The following is a 10265-nucleotide window of genomic DNA, read 5'->3' on the forward strand; positions in this document are numbered from 1 at the left end:
CCCCACCCCCCCCATTTTCCCAAGGGGATTCTTTACTTATCAGGTTATTAATTAATGTAAGGTGAATCTCTCCTAGTGTCTCTAGTCTGAACTCTTCCATCTACTGCTAGCATAAGCAAGCATTTAATGGAACTAGCCTCCAGGCTACTCACCTGTGTTTTAGCTGAGTGCCCCCAGCATCAGGCCATGGAGTTTATGATTTTTGCCTCTGTAGTGAATTGGCTGTGCAAGGGTAACACTTGATAGAAAAGCCTGAGACAGGCATGCCCTCTCCACACCCATAGTCAAGTAGCCCAAGACATCCACATAGGAAACAGGAGACCCTGATCAGGTCTCTCCTCTGCCTACCTCTATTACATATCTGGGTTTCTTAGTCTGTTTCTCACCTGACTCTATCAGAAAGGATGTGTTTATTCTAATCTTAAAAATCAGACCCACAATACCTCTGTTTAATTTTGAGTGACAATCCTAATCTCCATGACTGTCAGAGTAACTTCATGCAGTTCAAATGTCTGTTCTGACCACATGGTAGAGAAGACTTGGGTGCTAGGTCAAAGCCCAAAATTGGCCTAATACTCTTTCTAAACTACTTAGTTTAAATTGCCACCAGTTTGCAGCACGATCTTGAATAAGCATTTTTAAATGGTTATTGCCATTTGTACAGTAGGCGCTTGTCATAGCAAAACATTTTGGTGTGTACAAGTGAAAAAGTCTCTTTTAGTACTGTTTTTTACTATTAGAAACAGAATTCTACTGGCATTTTCTGTGTTTGGTGTTTTGCTCATGGATGCCTTCAGGCAAGAAAGCCCATCCCCACACACATGCACATGGATGATTTGCCTCAGTAAAAATAAACCAGAATTTATTACAGGCTGACAAAATTTGGCTTCAGGCTCTTTGCTATGAAAAATATAAAGGATTAAAGAATTTTTGATGCAGTAATAATAAGGACATTCATCGAAAGTTAGCATTTGTAAGAGGCACAATCATCACCCAGATCAGAGAAACTGCTTTGAAGAAATAATGTGCAACTGGAGTTCTGACGTTGTCTGGGCAGCAATACCTTTGTAGGGGAAGGTGAATGCCATAGTATATCCACTTGTTAGTTTTGATTGCAGAGTTAACTTAGCCAATATTTACAGTTCCCATCCTCTCTGATTGTATTTTTAATGAACAGGAAAGAAGGGGAGAGATGAAGTTACATTTAAGTATTGAAAACCATTCAGGCCAGCATCTGGAGGCCTTCTCTGCTCCTTTGGACTGGTGCCATCATTTGCACAGTCTGAAGTCCTGGTGTGATGTATATAGACAATTCTTATTAGGCAGTATTTTACAATTGCAAGGCATAGGTTTTTTTATTGCTACATACATGCAGGGCATTCAAACAGTCTCTCCTGAAATGATTGCTGACTGCCTTTGGTTCAGCATCGTCACCACTCCATGTGGGCATACCAGCTGTATGGACTGAGAGCACCTGACTTCCCAAAGGCAGGGTGTGCTCCCCTTCTCTGACCTGCAAGGAACGCTCCCCTCCTGCTACACTGCATGAGCCTTGCAGAAAGGGTGAACCTACTCCTCTTTCTGCTTAAAGGACTGCCATTTTACTGAGCCTTTGCACATAGACAGAGTACACTGAGGCAGCTTAGACTTTCACTATAACAGGATTGTAGAGAAATCAGGGTTTTCTCTGTTGAGTATGTGTTTGCCATTTGGCTACGGTACGTTTCTCAGGCAGACTTTGCACTGAACTTCACTTTAATCTGTGTATAGATGGAAAATACAATTAACGTCCATTAGAAGTAAAGACTGGGCTGCAAAGACTCTTTAGCAATTCATTAGACAGCTCTGCCAACAGCAAGTAGTTTTTTCTCTTCTTCTGTTAATATTATTTCTATTAGTATTGCAACCACTCTTATTTTCTGTGTGATCTCCTACACAAAGATTCCTAGTCCAGAAAAGTCACCTTGGGATTCCTATTTTTCTTTTAATTCAAATGTGTCCATGCTATGATGCTTTTCTTTTGCTCTGTGCACCCCCATAATCAGTCATGAATGACTATGCAAATGTCTAGTATTTTCCCTTAGCCAATGTCATGTAACTTTTCTTCATGAACAAATTGCTCCTTGTCCTAAGGATTTTGTTCTTCTTTTCGGTTGTTCTTTTCCCTTCCTGTAGCTTTCAAGTTTCTTTCTGGTAGCCAGAGGCCTAGAGTGAATGAAACACTTTGGGCGTTATTCTGCCAGAACTCTCTATCTGCTTACAGGAACAGCAAAATCTCAAAGCTAGCATGGCCACATCTGCAACCATCTATATTTAAATATAGACATTTGTAGCACAAAGGGAGCAAATGACACAGCTAAACTCTTCAAAGTAACAAAATCGCATACCACCAGCATTACTTATATCCAATGACAGTTGTGTAACAGGTCTTACAACACAACTCCTGTGTCAATGAAGAGAAAACTGTAGTCATCTGGCATTCACCCCACTTTGCACAAGCTTCAGCCAGCGGAGCACTCAGGTCAGCAAACTTCCAAAGTCTATATAGTAAATGTAATTTGCTACCCTGTTATCCAATGCTTCTGGTATGCACCCCAAACCCACATGGGCATTTCAGTCTGCGAGCTTGTGGTACAAGTGAATGTGTCATCTGTTGTTCCTTTATTTTGTAATTTTTATCCTCTTGCAAAATTCTCCATCTCACTGACTATTCATGCAGATTACATTCCTATAGCTGAAGATGCTTATGGGTGGGATTTTTTTCGGAAATGTTTCTTGCTCTTTAAAGTTTTTGCATACTATTCAAGTAAAACATGGAAATCAAATTGGATAACCAAAATGAGCATTGTGGCTTACCTGAAGTGGAGCATGAACTAGTACTGATCTCTCCCTAATTTAGTTCCTGAATCTGTAAGCTCTCGTCAAGGGTGCAGAGCTAATGTCCTGGGAGAGGAGAAAAATTTCCCTGTGCCTCCAGAAATAGACTGAGAACAGAAAAGGTCTCAGGATGTTCCGTTACTGTCAAACACATGTTCTTCTTAACCATAAACAGCATGTAAGCATGACTTCCCATTTAACATTCTACTGTTAGTGAATTAGTTGAGGTGTATCCAAGGGAAGGATTTTGTATACATAATGTTCCTCATAATTTTTTTTTACCGTAACATAGCAATACACTTTCACTTAAAGCCAGGAGACTACCATGTGTGTCCAAACAGTTGCCAACCACATGACTGGGAGGTTGGCTGTTAGGCAGTTTTGTGGTTTGCTCAGCACCATGCTCTCTCTTCCAATGAAGAAAAAGAGGAAATACCTTTGTAAAAGCCAGGATTTGCCAGTCCTTGCCACTATGCTGCATTTTAACTTTTTCTTGGTGCTCATTTCAGCTTTCTATATGGCAGCATTTTCTGAGCACTTACTGTTGCATGGTAGGCAAGTCTGCAGAAAACACCCTTTTGCAAAGAGATAAATTACATCTCACATTCAGCTTAGTGACTTGTAAACATCGAAGGATAACTGACACTGCTTACAAGGAGGTAATAATGAGCAAGGCAGTCAAACTAACAAAACTGAGCTAGAGTCTGATAACTTTTTAACATGTTAACTGTTGGTAGATCAAACATGTCTTGATAGCAGTTTTCAGCTACACATTCATTAACAAAGCAGGTATTTGATCAGTCTATGTTTATTGTGAGTGCTTTCTAGAAGCACCGAAAAAAGCATTAAGGAGATAAAACATTAGCCTTGATGTACTCCTGTGAGAGCAGAACTGACACAGTTCATACCCTCCTGTCAGTCTGGGAGGTCATGCCTTTGGCTCTTAAATCCCAGGAGCTATTCCAAGGACAAGCTTCACAAGCTTTGAGATGTGCCGATCATTATAGCTCTTATCTTCCCCCTCCCCATCAAAGGAGGGTGAGCATTATGTTCCATACACCTTTCTGGTTGAGCAATTTGCCCTGTGTTTCCACAAGTGGAAGGGATGGAGCCACAGGGTTATGCAGCTTCAGCTGTAAACAGTTGTAAATCTTAGCTTGCCAGATTTCCAGGGCATCATCAGTGCTGAGGATCAGCACATGGCACCCCCAAGACTTGAGGGTATATCTGTGTCATAAATCTTTTTGTTATTATAAGCAGAACTGCTTTATATTTCTTTCACCATGAGTCATGAGGAAATCTGTTTGTGCCTTTTGTGCTGGGAGTAGGGTACAGTGGGCTACAGGATAGCACTGAAGTAAATTATCCTGCAATCTGTATGGGGGGGTTTCCAGCCTGAATTTACAGGCTTAGTTGGATTTTAGCTTGTAGTGCCACACAATCCAGCTACCCTGGACTGAAAGTAGCACTGGCTGTGAGTGGATGCTGCCTGCAAGGGGAGGCAGAGCTGGGAGCAGCACCAAGGCAGGCTGCAGCTCCAGTCACACCAGAAAATGATGTGCTCTGAGCTGCTGTGAAAGTGATAATGTTACAGCAAAAGAGAGGAAGCACTAAAACTGAGGGCTGGCTAAGGAGGGAATACCAAAGAGTCATCAAGGGCAAATTCAGATAAGTAAATAAGTTGTTAGAAATGAAAGCCTAAGTCAAGCAGAAGTCCCACTCAAGAAACTGGAATGTAATGGGATGCTTTTTTTTCAGTGAGAATAGGGAGAGGATGTCCCTACTTTTCAGATCTTCCCATTCGGTTAGATAATATCTATCCCTTAGAGTGCAAATTCTTTATCGTTCCTGCACATTGCCATAGGGGCCTTCATCTTAAACCTACAGAAAATATGCATTTTCTGAAGTTATGAAACAAGGTAATTCCTAAGGTTCAATTTTGTTGATAAAAATCAGCTCCTGTTGCTGTCAAGGAGTACGGAATAGTTGCCCTGATTCCTCTGCCTTTTCCAGGTCTTGGGGAATGTGAATTCATGCGTTATTACTCACTTTCTAGTATTTGCTTTCCCCATTACTCTCTCCTTCCCCATTAGCCTAATTATTTCATGTGCTTATTTCATCCTGTAAACCAGTACATATTCAGAGGATTACTCAAAACTAGGTGGCCTGTAAAGACTCATGTTCACATTACTGTATCAATTTACCTCACTTCATCATTGCAGCAGATTTTGATAGAGTTCATATATTCATGCATATGTATCCAAATGGGACAGACGGATGTAGGATGTATGCAGGGGTTTGTTGTGACACAGCTGAGGAGCACGATGTTAGCCTAGGTCCTATACCAGACCTTAGCAAATACATGAACAAAAGGGTGCTGAAAACAGGATACAAGGAGCTTCTTTTTCTGTTGAAACCCTGATCAATAATGATATGAATTGCTAAGGTAGATAGGTGAAATCTTTCTTGGTCTGACTATGATCAACTTGTCTGAATCTCAGGTCACGTGCCTGTGATATGCAGCTGCGTAATCCTTATGGCTGGATGAACGCCATGGCCGTAGGCTGCAAAGCGTCTGTGTGCTCTTCAAATTAGCCCCAAAACATAGATGCCTGACTTTGATATGGTGGATTGGGTATTTGTCTCCTCCTGCAGCCAATGGAAACAAGCTGAGACCTCAACTCTGCATTGCATGCTGTGGCTGACTTGAGAAAACGGTGTTTGGCTTCCAGGCTGGATCCTAAGCAGGATTTCGTTGCTGGGTGACCCAGCAGCACAGAGTTCCGGGACTGTATCTCCAGAACCACAAATCAACAGCGGTGCTGTGGTCTGTCTACGACAGCATTGCCAAGGACGGGGACAGAGGCAGCTGTTTCTGGTTAGCCTCACCTGCAGCAGCTCAGCATCCTAACAGTAATGGGGTTAGAAGACTAGAAAACAGGTTCTCAAGCCCTGTAGCAGCACAGACCTCTTTGACTTTTTGCCTTACTTAAATGTGAAAGTTGTGTTGTTTTCAACTACAGCAGAGGTCCCTTACTGACTTCTGCTTAATAAATGAGAACTTCAGAAAAGGGAAGAAGAAAGCACACTGTTCATTCACCAGAAAGACTGTGCCTCTCTGACAGAGTTGATTTCTAAAAATGTTTTTTAAGTTGATGCCTTTTTCACATGTAGGCGTGTCCTAAATTCCATTCTTTTTGCTATAGTCTGCAAAGATATCTCCTATTTCCCCTTCTCCATTACAGCAGTGTGTATAATAGCAATGAGTTCACCACCTTCTCCAGGGTTCTGAATGCCATTTTTGTAGCAAGGAATGAGGACAAGTCAGCATCACATAAACTGCCAAAGAACCATTAGCAAGTGAGCACCATCAAGACAAACCCAAAAAAGTCATTGCACTTTTAACAGATTTTTCATACTTATTTTTCTTTTTATATTTCACCCTAAGTTATACTCCCTAAAAGATTGCTATGTGTATGCAAAGGTAATCCATCATGAAGGAGTTTAATTTAATTTTAGATGGCAATAACACACACTTATCAGGTTTTTAAACATATACTGCATTACTGCAGGGAATGTGACCACTAGCAAAGTGTGAGCACTCACATAGTTATTCAGACCATTATGGAGTAGCTGCTTCTTGAAAATCTTATTCTGCAACCCTTTTGGGAAACATGGCCAAAACCAGGCGTTCAAAAAAGTCATCAAATTATATCCCACAAATCACAGGACTGATTCTGAAATTCAGTTATTATTTTTGTTATTTATATTAAATATTTTGTGAAACAGTATTTAAGTAATATTTCAAAGTCACTTATATATGAATTTTCTTCTCCTATTTCTGTTACAGGGCTGGAGGCAAAAGACATCATTTGGAAAATAAATTTACAGTGGCCTGGGTCACGTACAGAATTAAATTGTGCCATAAATCAGTCCCCCAAAGTAGCAATTTTTACTTTCAGTATTTGATTTTTAGTCAGTAAGGAATCAGACAATAATTCTTTTCACTTAACACAAGGACTGGGTTTTTTTGCTCTCTACATAATTTGCACTGCTCTGCAGATGAAAAATAAAATAAAATACAGAACTTGCAGGATTATTAAAAATGCTAGTTACCATTCCAAGGAATGACTGAATATAGTTCTTTGGAGTTGCTTATTATTCTTGCCATGCTTTACTGACTAAAGTAAAAACCACACTTTTCATTTCTAAAAGATGAAGTGTCTGTGTGCTCTTTAAAGCATCTTATGCTATTTCTGTTCACAGAGCGTCAGGTTCTCATATCCGAGCTTCCCTGTCTCTCGAAAAGCCATCAAAATTTATTTTCACATAATGTATCCTGGAGGTTTACTTATGCAACATTCAACTTCGAACATTTAAGCTAGCTTTTAATGTTGTTTGAAGATCAAGTAAGGTTTAACCAATCGGTACTAGATATAGAGGATTTATCTGCAACCACACTATGCTGTTCCTTTAATACCTTTCAGCAGCATAAGTGTTTACATCCTAATAGGTTTTTAGCTTAAGATCTAATCATCCACTCTTGAATTAAGATGCTTGAATGAAGCCAACTCATTTGGAACTAAGCACTTTAATGTCAACAGAGACATATGGTATTGAGACTGAATTACAAAGGATCTCTTCTGAGCCATCTATTACAGAAGCAAGACTAAGACCCCAGCATTATTATTAGTTTACTCATTTATTTGCTGGCAAATAATTGAGAGTAAGATCTTCTTAAGAAAGTGGAAATGGTCTAATAATTGCAATCTGGTGGTATAGTACATTCCCATGTGCACTGATTAAATCTCCCCCATCCATACTTTATGGCTCTATGCTCATCTGTAAAATCCCCTTTTGAAACTGAAAGAAACAAACAAAATATGCAGTGCAACAACTCGAACCCAGTGATTAGAATTCTAAATCATCAGCATTAATGTCAACTCCTCTAACATTTATTAAGAACTCTAGACATTTCCTCGCCCTGAATTATTCAAGTCTTATTCTCTGATGATATTTCTTTTAAGAAAGTGTTTATGACAAAATTTATGGCAATAACTAACACTGTCCATCAAATATAAAGTGAAGAGCAAAGGCTTCCTTTTGTTCTGAAGCTGTTCCACTCTCCCTAGTCTCAACATGCTGCTGAGAAAAATATGCTGCAATCCTCTCCTGCAGTATCAGTAGGAAAAAATGAAGTGGACATCCTTCCACTTTTTTTGTTTCTGGAACAAAAAGAGCACAACCCAAAAAAAAGCAATACAAAGCGAACCTGAAAGTATGTTTTCTGAGACAGACATTTTGCATAGGTAGTTGTGAAGACAATAAATTCAACCCATCAGTTTTCAAATCTTTATGACCATGTAAGGTTATTGCTGCGAAGAAGTTGTGTTTAAATTTCGTTGTGTGGCTGAGATAAAACACAAAGTTGTATTATACTACTATCAACAGCTTCTGCTTATAGTTGTAAGGAAGATATGGTTAGACAATAAGGTTGCATTATCTTTTTAAGCCATGCATTACTAAGGGCTTCAGCAGTGATTGTCTCTGTGAAGTAATTGCTATCTATCGCATAAATGCATTCCTATCCTTGGCTCAGTAAAACTGTAACATGGGCTGTTATTACAGTCCAAGTGCTTTCCCACTTCAAAGGCACATATGGTCCAAAAGGCAGAACTGCCTCCTTAGTACCACCACAATAAACACCTGGCAAATATGATTACAGAGGTAAAAAGATGCAGTGCAGTTCCAACAGGAATGTCAGCCACTCCGATCCTGTGAAGGGCTGGACATGATTTTCCTTCCTCCCAGCAGATTGTACCGAAGAGCCATGTGAATTGAATACCCTGATCATATATTAGATTTTTTTTTTAGAAGACTTTTCAACTTTGCAAATTTAAGAGACCTCCTGTCTTTCTGATTATAGAGAACCTCCTATGAAAGCTTGTCGAGATGGACAGAATTGCTTAAAATCCACTTTATTTTTGCTAAATGTGACATAAAAGTATACTGTTTTGCTAATAGCTATAGACCTCCATTTATGATGTTGGAATCCATGTTATTAACTACCGGGAAGCAGAAAAAGCAGTTTAAAAATCACATTAACTCCCAAAAGCTCTGCAAAGCAGTACTTTCCTATTAAAAAATGTTGCAAAGCAGAAAGGTTTATGTTATTGTATAAAAGCAGCCATTATGAAAGCAACTTAAAGGATGCATTTTAGTACAGCACAGTTTAGTAAAGCCCACCTGAAAAACTCCCTTTGCATTTCTCCCCATGCACACACAGTTCTGGTTTTGTTTTGGCTTACTTGTTTTGTTTTGTTTTGGCTTACTTTTTATCATTTCCAAAGTACGTATTTAAGGTGGATCATGAGCTGTCAGCTAAGTCTCACTGAGGTCACAGCGGGGGGCCTGGCTGCAATTAGATGCTGTATGAGCCAGACCACAAAGCCAGGTCCTGTTCTCAGTTTGTATTCAGTGCAAGTAGCACACAGACACACATCCCAGAGAGAAATGTGGCCTTTGGCGTGTGTGCAAGGAAGAGCCGATTCTTTAGCCAGGAGAGGGACAAGGGATGCAGCACGCGGTGTTTTCCTGAATCTCTCCTCCACAAAGAACTTGGGGAATTTTGAGCAGCTTCAGCTAGAAGAGCTCATTTTTTGTTTTGATCTTTGTCTTGTATAGGTAGATTACAACACTGAGGTATACTGTGCCTAGCATGCCTAAAATTTTAAAATTAACCATGGAGTTAGCTGACAATGCGAGTGATTTCTTCCCAGGTGACAAACTGTATTAGTCACTCTTGGAAGTTGTTCTTCCAAGGACCAGAAACAAATTTTTTAGTGAATGAAAGCAATATGAACAACATGGTTATATCAGCTCTGATCCAACTGTATTCTGTTACTGAGTTCACGCATGGAGGCTTCATAACATGTGATGTACAAATGAAGGAAAAGCATTTGTAAGGATAGAGGAGAAATCTGTGTCTCTGCTTCTCTCTTTGAAGAGCAACTTGGATTTCTTCACAGCCTAATTTTTGTGTGCTAATTATTTGAGGGGTTATGGGAGAGATTAATGCTAAAATAAGGAGGAGGGAAAGAACAGACTTGAGGGGATGCATAGCAGCTGTGGTGAAGAAATCTACCAGACGGTAATTGCACAAGTCCTTAAATATCCAGAACTTCATCTGAAACCCTCTCTGCTGTAGAAAGGCATGTGACAGAAAGGCATGGTTTCAGCATCATCAGGCAGTCTTTTGTTCACTTGCGCATAGCCGCAGTTGCTCAGAAGCACACATGCAGGGCATCAGCTTTCAGCTATAAAGAAGGTAATGGCGAATGGTTGTACTAAGTCAACACTGACAAACTGAAAGCACAGCAAAACAAAAA

This window comes from Pygoscelis adeliae, unplaced genomic scaffold (genome assembly GCF_000699105.1).
Source record: "Pygoscelis adeliae isolate BGI_AS28 unplaced genomic scaffold, ASM69910v1 Scaffold45, whole genome shotgun sequence".
Lineage (NCBI taxonomy): Eukaryota > Metazoa > Chordata > Aves > Sphenisciformes > Spheniscidae > Pygoscelis > Pygoscelis adeliae.